The sequence below is a fragment of the Acomys russatus genome, chromosome 1 (genome assembly GCF_903995435.1).
Source record: "Acomys russatus chromosome 1, mAcoRus1.1, whole genome shotgun sequence".
Taxonomy (NCBI): Eukaryota; Metazoa; Chordata; class Mammalia; order Rodentia; family Muridae; genus Acomys; species Acomys russatus.
In genome coordinates this window covers 108048480-108067053 of record NC_067137.1, presented here as the reverse complement: position 1 = coordinate 108067053, position 18574 = coordinate 108048480, and the positions used below count along the sequence as shown (strand labels likewise).

Sequence of the window (18574 nt, the reverse complement as noted above, 5' to 3'; positions counted from 1 at the left end):
TAACCAGTAAAGTGTGAAGCTCTGGAAAGGATGGACCAGATTCTTGTATACATAAAAATAAAATGCATCGGAATGTTTCTTAATGTTTAAAAAAGGCTCATTGCATGCATAATACAATTATATCTAACAAAATGATATACAGTGCCAGAATACCACAGACCGGACATTTGGAAGCTGCATAATTTGAGATGAAGGTCCTGACTTGTTGGTGTTTTAAATAAGGAGTCCTTCCTGTTTTACAGTGGCCATCTATGTCCTCCTGTGGTGGAAAGAGGGGGAAGGACACCAGTGCCATCACAGGATCCCCACCATATCACCTGGGTCATCTTAGCACAGTTACCATCAAAGGCCGAGTCTGCAGGTACCATCATTTTAGGACTAGGGCTCAGTGTAGCAACTGGGGCGTGGGGATCATAAACTGCCAGGCTACAACTGTGTGCTTCCAAACAGAGGATTTCTACAAGGGTCAAAACCAGTGGGAGTGATAGATTCTAATAGATGCTATCCAAACATTTGCTGTGAGCCACAAGGTAGTCTCAATCCTGAAAAAGAGTGACTCTTATCTTTTTTCCTTTTTTTCAGTTCTGAGTTTGTCTGATTTGTTTTTGAGACAGGACCTTGTAAACTAAGGCTGTCCTGAGAATCCTCCTGCCTCGGCTGTGAGTGTCAGGATACAGGTACTCACCATCAAGCTGTCCAGGTGCATCTTAATTGCTTGCCTTTTTTTTTTTTTTTTTTAAACCCAAGGTCTCACTATGTAGCCCTGGTTTGCCTGGAACTTGCTATGAAGACCAGATTGGCTTTGAACTCACAGAAATCCTCCCACCTCTGTCTCCCCAGTGATGGGTGGGATTAAAGGTATGTACCACCAAGCCTGCCCAAGTATGTCTTTCTTTACATTTTTACACACACTGGATTTTTCATTAGAAATTGTGGGACCCCGGCATGGTGGCGCACACCTCCAACCTGTCTCTGCCTCCCGAGTGCTGGGGTTAAAAGCAAGTCCAGGACAGGAAAGACAACAAAGGAAAAATCCTGTTTTGAAAAACCAAAACAAGAGGACTAGAGAGATGGCTCAGCGGTTAAGATCACAGACTCCTCTTCCAGAGGACCTGAGTTCAGTTCCCAGCACCCACATGGCAGCTCACAACTGTCTGTAACTTCAAGATCTGACACCTCCACAGAGACATACATGAAGGCAAAACACAAATACACATAAAATAAAAAAGAAATAATTAAAAAAGAAAAAAAACAGAACAAATAAATGAGGCAGAAGTGTGTGTGTGTGTGTGTGTGTGTGTGTGTGTGTGTGTGTGTGTGTGTGTGTGTGTGTGTAGGCATGTTCTTATGGATACAGTGCACATGTGTGCAGGTCCTGGACACCAGAGGTCAGTCTCTGCTGTCATTCCTTCTCAAGCTCTATTCACCTTCTTGAGACAGGGTCCTTGTTAAGTAAGCTAGTGTCTGGCCAGGGGTCCCAGGCATCCTCCTGCTGCCATCTCCCCAGTGCTATGACCACACCTGGCATTTTACGTGGACGCTGAGGGACAGATTCAGGTGCGCAGGCTTACAAAGCATCATCTCCTCAGCTCTGGTTTCCTTCCTGATTCCTTTCTTTTCTTTTTCTTTCTTTCTTTCTTTTTTGTTTTTTGTTTTTTGTTTGTTTGTTTTGTTTTGTTTTTTGTTTTTGTTTTTTTCTTTTTGAGACAAGGCTCACATGTAGATCAGGCTGGCCTAAAACTCTTTATTAGCTAAAACTGGCCTTGTGCCCCTTCCGAGTGCTCAGATTAGAGGTGTCTTTGTTGCTGCTGTTTTGAGGCAGAGCTTGACACAGCTAAGCATTTTAGAAGAGACAGCATTGCCATCTGGTTCGACTCCAGTTCATCTAAAAGTCTTGCTGTCTATTATGAGTGGGTGCAAAGTGTCTGGAGGTCTTATGCTTGGGTTTAAACTAGGTCTCTCTTGGAAAGTTTTTACTATTGCTTTCTCTTTCCAGGTTTTAGGAATCCTGAGTATGCGGGCTAGTCAGTTCCTGAGGCTTTCCAGTGTCTTCCTGGAGCCTATTTGCTCTCTGGACCTTTGGTTGCAGGCTTTTTAAAGAGGCCCTGTCCTTAGTTTCCAGGCCCCGCTGCCTCAGGGGGGAGAGGAGAAGATAGCTGTGTGTTGGCAGCTGAGCTTCTGTCAGAACAGGCATCCCTGCAGGTCTTAGAGCCCTGACTCCTAACCAGGAAGGTCTCTGGCATGGACACCCAGGGTACAGCATGAACCTGCCCTGACTGAGGCTGCGCACCCTCCCACACCGCCCACCCCTGGTGCTGATCCCCAAGACAAGTTTGTCTCACATTGCTGGTTCCAGCTTTCCCCCAGCCCCAGCATGCTCAGGACTGACTGGGTGAGGAAACCTCTCTGCTGAGGCACCACTCAGGGCAAAGGAGATACATTCTCTTTCCTCAGGAGGCCCAGCTGGAGATAGCCCTCACTTCAAAATCAGACTAAGGCTGACCCATTGGTTCAACCAGTGAAGCCACTTGCGGCCATGCCTGACAACCTGTGTTCAACTCACAGTGCAGGGAGAGACCAGACTACTGCTAGCAAGTTATACTCCAACTCTACATGCAAGCACACAAATAAGGGAACGAAATGATATTTTCTTTTCTTTCTTTCTTTTTTTTTTTGTTTTTTTTGTTTTTTTTTTTTTTTTTGTTTTTTTTTTTTTGAGACAGGGTTTCTCTGTGTAGCCTTGGCTGTCCTGGATCCGATTTGTAGACCATGCTGGCATTGAACTCACAGCAATCCACCTGCCTCTGCCTCCCAAGTGCTGGGATTAAAGGCATGTGCCACCACGCCCAGTGAAATGATTTTTTTTTTTTTTTAAGGACCGGATTAGGAAGTAGCAAGATGGGCTCCGGGAAGGATGGTTACAGTGGCCTCGGTGTTCTCTCTCCATTCCTGTCTTTTAGAACATGCCTCATAACACCTTGACATCCTGGGGTACAGGACTCCCACTTTTCCCCTAGTCAGGTCTGGGGAATGACCCCAGTTACTGCCATTTGTGCAGTAGTATAAATGTGAAACGCTGAACTTTAGATTGGAAAATAGCAGGTGAGGACTGAGCCTCAGGTGGGGGCTCTTTTTTCCCTTATGGTGCTGGGCATGGAACCCAAGACCTTATGCAATGAGTTGCTCTCCAGTCCCCTGTGGGAGCTTTTAAGGTACGGTCCTTCTCTTTCCAAAACCACTGTTTGATGGGGACCATTTGATGGACTCAGGAAGCTGCTCAGCTTCCTGGACAGGGTGAGAGAGAGAATGACCTTCTGGAGTCCAGTGCACTGAGCAAGGACCACAGACTTTATACTTTGCATCAGTTTGTAGATTAAATCTGTATGTGTGCATGCACATGTGTGTGTGTGTGTGTGTACGTGTGTGTGTGTGTGTGTGTGTGTGTGTGTGTGTGTGTGTGTGTGTACAAGAAGCACACATGCTGCAGTGCACATGTGGAAATCAGAGGATAGCTGTAAGGAATTGTTCTTGCCTTTCCCAATGGCTCCCAACTAGCAAAGTCAGGTCATCTGGCTTGCACAGCTAGCTCTGTCACCCAGTGCACCGTCTTGCTGGCCTGTGCCTTTTAAAACCCTTTCCACCCAAACCGTAAACACACACACACAGAGAAGCCCTTTTAAATTTTTCAAACTGGTAGTGAGTGGATACAGTCAAAGATTGAAAAAGTGAGCCTAAAGTATTAAGACAGGCAGGTAGGGTGATGAAGATGTGCCACTGTCACCCTTGAGCCACACTAATTCTGCAGGATGAACACAGAGCCCTGGCAGCATCCCATTCATACTGACTGGTTTTTAGGCTGACATCTCAAGGTGACAAGTTACTGACAGGTAACATGAAGAACTGAAAACATATCAATCCAGGGCCAGCCCTGGGGAAAGCCCTGTCCAATTTTATCATGGTCTGTAAACTCCATCTCAGGGTTTTGACTGAAGAATGGTATGCCCCTGGCCAGCCAACCTATTAAGCCTAGGATCCACCAAGGAAAATTATCTTTCCTGACAGTGAGTCCGGAAATTCTTTTTTGTTTTGTTTTTGTGTTTATTTGTTTGTTTTGAGACAGGGTTTCTCTTGTAGTCCTGGCTGTCCTGGACTCACTTTGTAAACCAGGCTGGCCTTGAACTCACAGAGATTTGCCTGCCTCCATCTCTCCGGTGCTGGGATTAAAGGCTGAGGCCAGAAGTTCTAAACATCAGATTATAACACTGGGTTAGCCTTACCAGATGGCAATTGGTCACCATCAGAGGCCACCCAGGGTAGGACTCCCCATAGAGAAACGGAGTGGCCTGCCCCACGTGTCTACAGACGTCTCCTTCATCCTTGTCTCCGTTGCTAAGGTTGCTAAGCAACAGATGGGGAATGGGCTTGGTACCAGTCATTTACACTCCAGTATGAATGAAAGAATCTGGATTTCCCAGCCGTTGTGTGATTTGGAGTTCCATCAACACTGACACCTCTTTCTTCTGCTAGCCCTTCTGGGTTAGTTTGAGGCAGAGAACCTGAGCCTGCCACTCCTTAAGTTGATGCTGGGAGAATGCTACCTGCTGGCTATGTAATGCCCCATGGAAGCCCTTGGGAACATCCCCGGTGTGACCCACATCCCAGATGAGTGTAACCAGTGAGCCTTGCACATCATTTCTAAGATCCAAGAAGCTCAGTCTTAAGAAGCTGAGGTGGAGAATGTAACTTTCTGGTCTCTCCCTGTCCTTGATGTCCCTGTCCTCAGGACCAAGGTCCAGAGTGTGTTTCCAGGGACCACACAGGGGTCCAGCGGTTTAAGGCAGACTTAGCATAGGTGACAATGAGCTTGTCCTGGAACTTCTGCAGGTGGAACAGAGGGAGGCAACTCTACTGTCACAACGGGTCCCTAGTCCTGTGGCTCAGAAATCTCTAAGGGGGGATGTAAGAGTTGAGGGATGACCCTACCACCTGGCCCATATCCAGTGTTATTGCCCTGAAAAAGTGGAGAGGGAGCTGGGCGGGGGTGGGGGGGTGGGGGGTGGGGAGGGGGCGTTGCACGCCTGTAATCTCAGCAGATCTCTGTGGGTGTGAGTCCAGCCTGGTCTACAAAAGCAATTCCAGGACAGCCAAGGCTACACAGAGAAACCCTGACTCAGGGTATGTGTGTGTGTGTGTGTGTGTGTGTGTGTGTGTGTAGATGTGTGTGTAGAAGTGGAAAGAGTGGACAGAGACCATTGACTTTGCTCTTAGAGTGAAGGCTAGGAGCAAGGGGCATACCTGTGTGATCAGTGACAGAGATGCCCTTGTGTTGGTCTTTTTTTGTTTTTTGATTTTTGTTTTGTTTTGTTTCGTTTCGATACAGGGTTTCTCTGTGTAACAGTCCTGCCTGTCCTAGACTCTCTCTGCCTTGTGTTGGTCTTATGTCATGTTGTCTTGCTAACCACAGGTTCCTACCTCTGTCCATTTTGTCCCGTCTGTCCCATCTGCTCCCCTCCCCCAACCTGGTCTGTTATTCTGACCTTTTGACCATCTGGGAGGACTATTTGGTGCTCCCTATGAGCTCCATTAGATCTGTGTGAAGAACCCTTCTTACTCCCTCAGGAAGTGGCAAAGCCTTGAGCAGGCCTGTCAGATCCCGGAGGTGAATTGGCTAATAAGTGCATGCGGACTGTGGTTCTGGCAAGCTCCTAGCCTTCTCCAAAGGGGAATACAGAAAGTCCTAGAAGTTGGCTTCCTATCCCCATGAACATGGTAACTCCAAATGTTACCTTGCATTTCCTTCTCAAATAAATTCTGTCTTGTTCATGTCACATGAAACCTTGAGCCTGGCATGGTGGCGCACACCTTTAATCCCAGCACTGGGGAGACAGAGGCAGGAGGAAGAAAGGAAGGAAAGAAGAAAGAAAGAAAAAGAAAAAAAACTTGAAGGGTGGACTTTGGAACTTCTGTGCCGATCGATCCTATGATTTCCCCATTCTCTTATGGATTTGCTGATGACATGAAAAGCCACCAAATTTCGCTGCAGACTTTTATGGGTGACCGTGAACATGGGCTTCTGGATTCATATTCCTTGAGGTACTAGAAACCTGGAGTTTGTTTTTGCGTCAAAGAAAGAATTTGGACCTCTGTGTTGTGTGTGTATATAGGAAAAGGACAGAAACTTAAGATAATATTCATTAAATTTGCAGAGCCATATGGATTTTTTAAAATGCAGGCTTCAAAGGTTAGGAGATGTTCTGATAACATTGCCATTGGAAACAGGTGTGAAAAGATCTGCTTAGAAAAACTGGGTGTGGCTGGGCAGTGGTGGTGCACATCTTTAATCCCAGCACTCAGGGGACAGAGGCAGGCTGATCTCTGTGTTCAAGGCCAGCCCAGTCTACAAAGTGAGTTCCAGGACAGGTGGGGCTACACAGAGAAATGCTGTCTCAAAAGAAAAGGAAAGAAAAAGAAAAACTAAGTCAGCTACATATGGCAAGAAAGCAGGCAGGCTGACAGAGGAGATTGAGCTTGGTCTCTGGAAGAACAGGGAAGATCCTTATGGCCTGGCTCCTTGTGTCTGGGACCACCCCATTTTGATGACTAAGAAATGGAAATACAGACAATAGATATCCCGACAAAGTCATTTTCGGATAGAGATGGGATTTGAGTTCAGGCCTTCATCTGCAAAGGGATTGAATAGTTTTGCGTCTTTTGTCACGTCTGACAAGGCTTTTGGAAACATTCTAGCACTTCCTCTGGGTGTTCAACTCTCAGCTTTGTGAGAAGAGCAGGGAGGAGGACTGGTGGAAGGAGAGTAGGAAGTCCAAGCTTGTCACATCAGACCATGAGTGCTCTGGAGTATAGGGTGGTACGGTGCAAGGAGAGAGTGTGTATGTGGCGGCTGCTGCTGCTCCTGCTGCTGCTGCCACTGCTCCCAGTGGTCTCCTTGACCTACAGGGAAAAGCCAATGTGTGTGCCCATTTAGAACTTAACTTGCTGGTAAAATGTTGAGAAGGAGAATTCTTTCCCAAGCAGCAAATGTAAAACATGTGTTTCTGAGGCTAACAATGTATACTAAATGTATGCGTGTATGTAAAAAAAAAAAAAAAAAAAGCATGGAGAATCCACTGTGGACATTGACTTTGAAGTACAGATATTTATAGTCAAGTCAAACAAAACAGACTTGGTGCCAGGAAGACACAGATTTGGTGTGGGCTGCTGTTTGTGGGGAAAGCTGGCTTTCTATGCTGAACCTAGCAGGCTCCTGGGGCGTGGGGTGTGTTTCCTAGCACAGCGCATTTGGAAGGTGGGAGTTGATAATTCTCCTCATGGCTATATTAGGTGTCACCCAAGATTGTGCAACAAAGGAACGGAGGGAGGCTGGCTGGCGAAGACGCTTTGTATGCCTGGGATTGTTCCATATCAGAGCCAACGTCAAGTCCAGCATCAGTTCATCACTGAAATGCTCACTGAAGACTTCTACCATCGTCCCCATAACTGACAAACTCATAGAAAGCTCTAGGCTTCCCACTGTGGTATATCACCTGTGCAGGACATGGATGAGGGTAACATTTCAAAGACCCACCAGACATCAAGTTTCCAGGCCTTACTTATTGTCTGAGTTTCATTTCTGTTGCTGTGATGAAATACCCCGGCACAAAGCAGCTTGAGGAAGAAAGTGATTATTTTAGCTCATAGTTCCTGGTCTATCACTCCAAGGATGCCACCGCAGCAGAAACTCAGGTCAGCTTCTCACGTCACATCCACAAGCAAGGGCAGAGAAGAATAAAAACGTGGGCACGTGCTTGTGCTCACCTCACGTTCTCTCTTCTTATATAGCGCCCGAAACCTAGGGATGGTACCATCCACTTCCTTTAATGAGTCGAGACGGCCTCTCACAGTTATACCCATGATCCAGGCAGTTCCACACTGAGACTCTCTACCTAAGTGACTTTAGGTTGTGTCATGTGACAGCTAATCCTAAGCATCACACCTATGGCTACTCAATGCCCTGGCAATTCCTCTTTCTCCCTCAGTCCAGGGGAGTGTTGGTACCTATATATGGGAAGATGGCTATTAAAGTCTGAGTGTGTTGACAGTAGAGAAAACTGGAGCTAACTGAGGTAGCCACCTGAGGGAGAGGCTGAGTCATCAACTATAGCTTATGACACTGCAAAACTAACTGGTGCTAGCTGCATAACCGTTTACTGAGGACATACTATGTGGTAGGGATAGAATAAGCAGGGAGTGTATGGTACCATTAAGACCGGTGCAATCTGAGCCCTCTCAGAGCTCAGAGTTTTGTCATAGAAACAGAGTCTGTGCAACAGGAAGTAGAGGGAAGCACGCGCAGCATGCTTGTAGTCCGATACCATGTGAAATGCAAAGAAAATCTAGGACGTTTGAATCCCTACGGATGCTGAGACTCCGAGTAATAGAATGTGACTGTCTCTTTGGTCGTTCCCTTCATGCCCCCCTCCATCCCCCCTCCTTCTGCTCCTTCTCCTCCTCATTCTTTGTGGTGTTCAAGTATCCCATGATGACCATTATGATGTTGTAATTAGAAAAATGACTCTTCGGGCCGGTGAGAGGGTTCAGTGGGTAAAGGTGCTGGCCACCAGGCTTGCTGATCTGGGTTCGATTCCTGAGACACACATGATAAAAAGGACAGAGCCGACTCCCAGCAAGTTGTTCTCTGACCTGCACACGTGGGGACACACTCCACATGCACACACTGAAGAAATACGTGTGAAAAAAGAAGTCAGAAGAGAGACATTCTAGGAAGAAAAGACAGCTGTGAAACCCTAGTTCTAGACCCAGTTCCTCCTTAAACCTGTTGGGAGGGCCTTGAGTAGCTGTACTGGGGAGAGGGTGGGGAGATACCCAAATCTCCTCAGGGCAAACTGAGGACCTGGAGGTTGCCAGCTCACTGCTCCAAGGTCTCAAGAGCCTGCCCTTCCTGTGTTTGCTAAGGAAATCTCCCACAGGGCCTGTGAGATGGAACCGTAGCCAGGCTGCTGCGCTGATATCCTGGTCCCTGAGCACTTGTAGTCTTTAGAGTTTGGTCCCCTGGGAATCTGCTGATATACTCTGATGGGGAAAAAGTTTCTGTTTTGGGTATATGATAACTAAGTTAGGGAAATTCAGGAAGACTGGTTTCCCTTGAGCAACTCAGCCAGATGTCATTGTAACCCAATAAAACAAAATGACAATAGCTCCATCCATGAGCATTCTGCACAGGTGCCACCCCTCGTACTAAAGTGCTTTGCGGACATTTTGCAGGCTAAGGCTCATGACAGCCTTTGGAATAGGTGCCTACCAATCCCAGGGTTCCCTTCTGATCCCGAGCTCAGAAGTTAGAAACCACAGTTGGTCACCTGTAGTGGTCAACACTGGGATACCCACTGTAGGCCATCTACTCTGAAGCAAGTCTTCAACCTCTGCTCTTCTGCAGACTCCCACTCCAAGAAGTGAGCCTGCCTGTGCCTGTGAAGCCCAATGCTGGAAGCCAGGAGTCTGAGGGATTGGGAGGGAGGATGGGGAGCATGTTCATCACAGACAGATGGACAGACAGACAGACAGTTCCTGGAAGCCTCATGCAGAGAAAGCTAGTGTAGCTACCTTGCTGGGGTGGACAGTGATCGTGGTGGATTTTTACGGAGGAGGAGAGGAACAAATGTTTTCATGATCTCCAGCGATGCCCCTGTGCTGACAAAGGGCATCTACTCCAGAGCTCCTATACGCATCTCCAGGACTTACATGAAGGCCTGGCCTTTGCTTCCCTTTTAATCTGAAGTATTTTCCTCGCTGGCCTCTAGTTTTACTTATTTGTTAGGCATTAACATATAAGACATATAGGAGGCATCTAGGAGACACAGGAAAACTTAAGATGAAGACAAAACTCATGTCTCTTCATCATTAAAAGAATGTCCCAAGTCAGGCGTGGTGGCACACACCTTTAATCCCAGCAGGTGGGAGGCAGAGGCAGGTGGATCACTGTGAATTCAAGGCCAGCTTGGTCTACAAAAGTGAGTCCAGAACAGCCAAAGCTACATAGAGAAACCCTATCTTGCAAACACCTGAAGAAGAAGAAGAAGAAGAAGAAGAAGAAGAAGAAGAAGAAGAAGAAGAAGAAGAAAGAAGAAGAAGAAGAAGAAGAAGAAGAAGAAGAAGAAGAAGAAGAAGAAGAAGAAGGTGTCAATATAACAGCTACTGTGTTCTGTAAGTCCAATTCCTTTACATTTTGATTTCTTCTGATTCTTCCTATATATTATGAACAGATTAATCTTCCTAAGAACATATCATTATGATATCAGATGATATCATTACCTACTATCCCTTGATTATTCCTTAGTTCCCCATCGACCAGGTTAAACCCGAACTTGTAGGTTAAGGACTTCAGATCTCTCACGGTCTGACTCCAACTTTACACCCCCAGCCATCTTCCCTGTCCCTGCTTGAGTGTCTCTCCCTGCTCTGTGCTCTTGACTCTAAGCATTTGTTGTGCCCACAACCACTTTCCTTTTTCTGAAATTCATTTCCTTCTGAGCACTATTCCTATTTTACCCATCGCCCTTTCCCGTGCTGAGCATTTGGCTGTGTTAGGCAAGCATCTTACCGCTGAGCTCCAACCTGGCCCTGTGTCCTTTAGGATGGAGCTCAGTTGATACGTGCTTGCCTAGAATGTGGGAAGCTCTGGGTCTCAACTTCAGCACCACATAGAACTGGGTACAGCGGGGTATGGTGGTGCACACCTCTAGTCCCAGCACCTGAGAAACAGAGGCAGGCAGATCTCTGTGAGTTCAAGGCCAGCCAGGTCTATATAATGAATTCCGTGCCAATCAGGCCCTTATATTGAGGTCACATCTCAGAAAGCAAAGTTAAACAAATCAGCGATGGAAACAACTAGATGTGATGGTTTATACGTGTAATGCAAGCCATCAGGAAGGCAAATGAGAGATTCCAGCACACCCTCAACTATACAGCAAGTTCAAGGCCAGCCTGGCCCTGTCTCTAAACAAAAACATAAACAAACAAACAAACAAACAAAAAAACATGAAACCTTGCTAGAAGTTCTCAGCTTTGGCTAAAAACCTCATTGCCCCTGTCATGTAGTGTAACCCCGTGTCATGTTGGACTGTGATTGGCTCAATGCACTGCATGTTTCAGGGGCTCCAGAGATAACACTGTACATAATAGAGCTAGTACCGGCCCCTCTTGAGCTATAAAATGCTGCTGTCTCAAGAGAGGACCTCTGACAATCCCGAAAGGAGACAGCCAGTTCTTGTACACATCCAACAAGCATAGTCTGAGGTACCGGTGAAACATTGACCACACAGTTGCCTCCTGTAACTAATCACATGCTGTGAATGAAATGGAAGCAGAAAGATGGATATGTTTGCACGGCCTCGCTCCCAAAGCTGAGGATTCGGGAGATGCGGCATTAGAACCCAGAAGTTTCCTTCTGCCATTGTTATCCTCCTCCTCCGCCCCCCCACCCCCCCACTCCCCCTACCCCCACCCCCCCACCCCCGCCATTAGCTTGGGGGGGCGGGTATTGGGGAATGGCAAATCTTTTCTGACAGATCAGGTAGTGAATACTCTGTCCTGTGTGTCCTGTATGGTCTCTGCCACAAACAGTCAATTCTGCTGGGAACTAGGAAATAGTTATGTTCCAATAAAATTTTTATTGATAAAAACAGACACTGGACTCATTTTGGCCTATTGGAGTTTACTGACCTCATACTTTTTATTTTTATTTTTTATCATTTATTTTTAGTTTTCATTTTTTGGTTTTTCAAGACAGGGTTTCTCTGTGTAGCCTTGGCTGTCCTAGACTTGTTTTTGTAGACCAGGCTGGCCTCAAACTCACAGTGATCCACATGCTTCTGCCTCCCAAGTCCGTGATTAAAGGTGTGTGTCGCCATGCCTGGCACTGACCTCATTCTTTAGAGGACTACCTCTTCCCTGGTCCTGATGTTGGGTCACCCATAAGAAAGTACAGCCCCGGGCACTGTGGCACACACTTGTCATCCCAGGAGTCTCAGAAAAAAAAAAAAAAAAAAAAAAAGAAAGTACAGCCATAGTTAGTGAGCCATAAAGAAAGCTGCATTAAGGCTGGGCGTTGGTACCTCATGCCTGTAATCCAAGCATCTGGGAGGCTGACGCAGGAGGATTACTGTGAACTAGAGGGCAGCTTACTGAGTAGGAAGACATCCTCTACCCAAGCTCTAGGCCCTGCATACATATAAAGTCATGCTAGTTTGAACTCTGGCCAGACTCTGCAGTATAGAGTATAAGCTCATGTATAAATCCTGCCTATAGCTGGGAAAGACTGACTGACTGGTTAGGACAAGGTGGCTAAGTTGTGGTTCTTCATGGAATAGACTATGCACCTGAACATGCAGTAGACAACCAGTCAGCCATGAGTGTGGGCCTGGTGCCAGGTGAGAACTGTTGCAAGACACTGTCCTGGTGCCTCTGCTTTCTGTCACTATGATAAAACGCTGACCAAACCAACTTGGAGAAAGAAAAGGGTTTTGGCTTATGCTTCCCCATCACAGCCCATCACTGAAGCAAGTCAAGGTGGGACCTGAGGCAGGCATTAGAGCAGACACCATGGACAAACACTGCTTACTGCTTACGGGGTGCTTCTCATGGCTTAGTTGGCATGGTTTCTTCAGCTTGCTTTCTTACACAACTCAGATAGCACTGGCTACAATGGCCTTGGTCATCATACAGCAATCATTAGTTTAAAAAAAAAAAAAGCCCCATAAAGATATGCCCACATGGGGCTGGAGAGACGGCTCAGAGGTGAAGAGCACTGTCTGTTTTTCCAAAGGTCCTGAGTTCAATTCAGCAACCACATGGTGGCTCACAACCGTCCATAATGAAATCTGGTGCCCTCTTCTGGCCTGCAGGCACACATGCAGGCAGAATACTGTACAAGTAATAAATAAATAAATCTTTAAAAGAAAGAAAGAAAGAAAGAAAGATATGCCCACAGGCCAGTCTGGTCCAGACAAACCCAGTTGTAACTTGCTTTCCCCAGATGACTCTAGTTTGTGTCAAGTTCACAGGACCTAGCCAGCATAGGCCCTGTGAATTCTGGGCACAGGGGGCCCTGAACTGTTGTCCATCCTGGGTGTTTGCACTGTGGAGGAGCAAAGTTAAATTATCTTGCTATACTGACAGGTGTTCTGTTGTATCCAAAATCTATATTTCCCTCCCAGGCCCTCCTGTCTCACCCCTGAATCTGGACCCCATGACAAATCATAGATACAGTAACTATGCTACCATGGGCTCCTGCTTGGGCCAGGAGTGAGGTGGCCCTATTCTGACTACAATTAGCCTACTCATATCCTTGAGGGAAACAGGTGACTTTAAAAATAATGAACTCTGGTGCCCCATATTTGACCATGTCCCCTTGATGGGGAGGCCAGGTGGCACTCAGAGGAAGGATAGCAGGCTACTAAGAAGAGACTTGATACCCTATGAGCATATACAGGGGGAGGAGGTCCCCCTCAGTCACAGTCATAGGGGAGGGGAGTGGGGGGAAAGTGCGAGGGAGGGAGGAATGGGAGGATACAAGGGATGGGATAACAATTTAGATGTAATATGAATAAATTTTAAAAATACATTTATTTATTTAAAAATATAGGCTACAAGGTGGCATTCTGGTTACTTCCATGCCATCTTGCAGAATAGTCAATCAGCTTTTCTTTATGAAGTAAACAAATGCCAAATCTGGATATGGTATCTGTGCTTATAATTCCAGCATATGGTGGATGCAGAAATACTGCTGTGAGTTCAAGGCCAGCCTAGGCTACCTAATGCATTTCAGACCAGCCTAGGCTACCAAGTAAGACCCTGTATCAGAAAAAAACACAGGAATAAAAAGAAAAAGCGTTCCTTGTCAGAGGCAAGTGTCAAAGAGGAGCCCTCATTCTCCAGAGCCTAGCGTTTTGTACGATGTCCCTATCACAGGGACATTTGTTATCCAAATCCATCAATCAGCAAGAATCAGAGCTGTTTTTGTGTGTTCAGAGTCCAGGACCTAAACCAGAAAAGTATTTCAGTTTTCTTTAAGGGAATTGCTAAAAGTGTCAGGAAATTCTAATGAATTCAGGGGCAAAATTTTGTGGATTTTTAATGCTTTAAAGTAGAAAGGAAGGGGCTGGAGAGATGGCTCAGAGGTTAAGAGCACTGGCTGCTCTTCCAAAGGTCCTGAGTTCAATTCCCAGCAACCACATGGTGGCTCACAGCCATCTATAATGTGATCTGGTGCCCTCTTCTGGCCTGCAGAGGTTACATGCAGGCAGAACATTGTATACATAATAAATAAATAAATCTTTAAAAAAAAAATAAAATAAAATAAAGTAGAAAGGAAGGGAGGGAGGGAGAAATGGTTTTGTGGCTTTCTTCAGTTACTGTGTGGAGATAGGAACTGAAGAATAAAAAGCAAAAGAATAATTCTGCCAGCTTTTGTTTTATTCTTAAACATTTGTTTGTTTGTTTGTTGGGGGCACTCATGTGTGTGAGTCAGAGGAAAGCTTAGGGGAGTTGGTTAACCCTTCCACTTTGTGGGTCCCAGGGTCAAATTCAGGTTGTCAGGCTTGGTAGCAAACACCTTTAACCACTTAGCCATCTTGTTAGCCATTTGTTTTGTTTTTGGAGATGCTAGGATGAACCCAGTGCCCAGAGTATGCCAGCCAAACACTCTACCTCTGCGCTACATCTCCACCCCGTTTTGCAAGCTCTCAGCTTTTGACTTAGAATTATTTTTTGCTTTTAAAATGTATCAAATTATTGTTTTTAGTGGTGTGTGTGCGCATGGCACAGCACATATGTGGGTCTTTTTACTGTTGTGTTCTGAGGTTTGAGCTCAGGTCACCAGAATTGCAGGGCAATCACCTTAACTGGCTGTGCCATCTCACCTACCAGCTTCAAAGAATTTTTATTCTTGACCTGATCATAGAAAGCACTTGGCTGCATTTACCGTGTGGAATGCGTCCTTTCAGATACTTCAGATGCATACTTCCTCCGAGTTCTTGCAGTTTCACTGGGTAGATCATATCGTATCATATTCCTACTTTACAGGTAACAGCACAAAACCACAGGGAAATCACATGACTTTCCCAAACCCTGACAGTCCAGCAGGGGCTCCCCAGCCTCGGTGACTATGTCTTTATTTTTGCTCTAGGTGAAAGGCATTGTCCATGTAACCTTGGAATGCCTTCCTCAAACTTCTTGAGTGGCCAAGGATGGCCTTGACTTCAGGAGGCCAGGTTAAATAAGTCTAGCTAACTCCATGACAGGCTTCAGTTTCTTGTTAGCTTGGAGCAGGTGTGAGCCTCCTTTCTTCAGAAATGAGCTCAGGGGTTACTGGGAATACCACAGATAATAGGCAGCCAATCAGGGACAGCCTAGCCACCTGGCCTGAGGGAGATAAGGTTTCTCAAGGTTAGTTTACTTCCTGTCTAGAAATCTCTTGTCTTATGATTAACTCTTGACCACTGACTAAGGTTGCCTGCACCTTTCTAGTCAGCCCGCGCCTTTTCAGTTTGAATGCTCCAATCACATTAAAGGTCACCAACCCCTCCCTTGGAATTCCCCTGAATGCCTTTAAAATGAGCCTGCCACCTCACCTCGGGATTGCCATTTTATCTAAATGGTGATCCCAGCATGCTGGATTTCTGCAGAAATAAAGGCCACTTGCTTTTGCATAAGGCTTCGGGACTCCCAGTAGTCTTTGGGATCCAGTGATCTGGGCATAACAGACCTCCTGAACGCTAGGATTCCAGGTGTGTGCCACTGTTCTTAGATTATGGGGTGCTGGGGAAACAAACCCAGGGCTTCAAGGTTGCTAAGCAAGGACTCCACTGGTGAGCCACATCCAAATCACCAGCTTTGTCCTTTTAAATAGATAAGGTGTCAGGAAAGAGGGTAAAAGTTGACGTTGTTGGGTCTGGTGGGGAGGTTAAGGCAGAGGATTTGAGAGTTCAAAGTCACCATAATCTATATATGGATACCCTGTCCTCAAATGCATAGCTCAGAGGCAGATCACTTACCTAGGGCGTTCAAGTACCTTAGTTGTACTCCTGCCACTAAAAACGAAAACAAACCCCAACCAAACAACAGAAATGTAGCCTTTTTGTGGCTTCATTACTTTTCAGACCAATCAGCCCTTCCTGCCATATATTCGTGTAGTTGTAAAGATTTCTGGTCCTAAGCTGGGCGTGGTGGCACACGACTTTAATCCCAGCACTTGGAAGGCAGAGACAGGTGGATATCTGTGAGTTCGAGGCCAGCCTCGTCTACAACGCAAGTTCAGGAAGCCAAGGCTACACAAAGAGACCCTGTCTTGAAGAAACAAAACAAAACAAAACAAAAAAAAAGATTTCTGGTGCTGGCTGGTGGCTTCCATACCTCTTGAGCTTTCCCAGTGGTGGGGAAGGGGAGGAGACTCTGCGGTCTTCATTTCGTCATCCTGACTCCAACTCTGAGAGCAAAGGCACTGTTTTGCAGACATTGGCTGAGGGGAGGGGCTCACGGTAGCACATCCAAAAGCCTAACTGTAAATCTATAGTGAGAAACCCAACTGCTTGGACAATATAAAGAGCTGGGAAGGGAAGCTGAGAGCCACTGGAACAGCCTTCCGCTCCCAGGTTCCTCCATTTATGTTCAATGTCAAGAGCAGGTTTAGTGACCTCACTGTACTAGACAGGGTTTGGAAAAGTACTTAGTCTGGAGGATTCTCCACCCCTATCTCCCTTGTCGTGTAACCCTCTCTTCACTTCTGCCCCATCTCTGGTTTCAAGGGGGGGGGGGGACTCGTTATTCCCTTAGAGATGCTAATTTTCCCGGATGACTGGGAGCTGTGTGGATTTCCCCCACCTCCACACTTTGCATACCTATACGCCATCCTGTACCTGAAGGTTTAACTAGGAAGATAGCCCATTGTAAGTAAGTAGGAAGAGGAGGGAGAGAAAGTGATTTCCAGCACTTGTAGTTGTCAGAAAAGTAAATTCCTAGACAAGGTGGCCACTGGGTTCCCTGACCACTGACCACCGTTCTAGGGAGGTAAGTCACAAGCCACCTTTCCATGTTAACATTTGAAACAAAGTGAGTGATGGGGGGGGGGGGGGGGGAGAGGGGGAGGGGGGAAGTCAGGGCAGGGTCTGCTGAGAGGGCAGATCACCCAGAATAGCAGGGGCGGTGCTTTGAATTGGTGGGGAGGTATAGTTGCTATTTGGAGTGGAAGAGTGAGGGGCCAAAGAGCCCAGCAAGCCAGGGAAGTGCAGAGATCCCTAAAGAAAGCAGGCCTGGGCTGCTGGAGTGAGCATCCGGGAGGGGCAGGGCCAAGGAAAGGGGAAGCCAGAGCCAGAGTGGCATTGAAGGTTTCCCTTTCTGCATGCCCACAATACTGGTCCTCTTACCTAATTCTTCCTTGTTCGGCCCCCACTGTGGCCTGAACCTGTGCATATATTGTCCCTATAGTGTCTGTCTTGCTGTAACCCACAATAATTCCAGAATAGAGAGCCCGTGAAAGGGAAAATAGGACCTGTGCATAGGCTAAACCTTCTGATCAAAGTAAAACTGAAGCAGTAACTCCACAGTTGTATGTGGTGGGTTTGAGAGTTCCCGTTATCCCCAAGTCCTCTGGGTACTGCTCCCAGGAAGCACCCCTTAGTCAGAGAAGGCTGGTCCTTTTGTTGTTGTTGCTTTTGTTTGTTTTTGTTTTTCAAGACAGGGTTTCTCTGTCCTGGACTCACTTTGTAGACCCGGCTGGCCTTGAACTCACGTCATCTGCCTGCCTCTGCCTCCCGATTGCCAGGATTAAAGGCGTGTGCCACCACACCCAGCGTTGTCCTTCAAAGTTCTTGACTTAGGGGTGGTAAGCCAAGCTGCTCACACCTGAGAGCCTGCTGTTGGGTTGAGTCCTAGCTCTACCGGACTTGAGGCCCAGGTCCCTCATCATAAGCTGTGCTTACTTCAAAAAGCTCTTGGCAGAGCTCCGGAGGAGAGCCGAGATCTAAGCCTCCATAAGGTACGGACACCTTGAAGGAAAGAGAGTAAACTGGGATGTGGTAGTGCACAACTTTGACTTTTAATCTTAGCTTTCGGGGGAGACAGAGATAGGCAGATCTCTGAGTCTTAGGCCAGCCTGGTGTCAAAGGCTACACAGAGAAACCCTGTCTTGAAAACCAAAAATAAATAAATAAATATGGGGGAATCGGGACCTGCGGGGAGGGGAAGAGTGATGACGGAGCCCAAACAGAATCCCAGGAATCAAACTCTGGAGACAGACTCAAGGTGCAGACCTAACTCTTTTTTGGTATAGTGACTCTCATCTTTCTATGACATAACCAGGTAAAATGTGTAGCTTAGTGTCTGTCACATCGTAACTACTCAATAAACTGAGCCATTATAGCCGTCCTCATCTCTTCTTGACCCACTAGCCTTAGGCCATGCTTTGAGATACCAGGTTGAGAAAGTGTGTCCTTACCTCGCCTCACCAGTCAGGAATGAGCACCCTTCCAGTTAAGCTCTAGGACCTCAGTGAGGGGTCATG

The 18574-nt window shown here is 46.6% G+C and overlaps 1 protein-coding gene across 10 annotated transcripts in view; it reads left to right on the top strand.

Moving 5' to 3' along the window:
* Positions 1 to 18574, top strand: part of Foxn3 (forkhead box N3) — a 380871-nt gene that overhangs the window by 138264 nt on the left and 224033 nt on the right. The window contains exon 1 of one of the 10 annotated variants that reach the window (XM_051150391.1): positions 10201 to 10221. The exons of the other annotated variants lie outside the window; for them this stretch is intronic. The gene's annotated coding sequence lies outside the window, so the exon portion shown is untranslated. Of the gene's footprint in view, positions 1 to 10200; positions 10222 to 18574 lie in introns of those variants that run through there. 10 annotated transcript variants of the gene reach the window in all.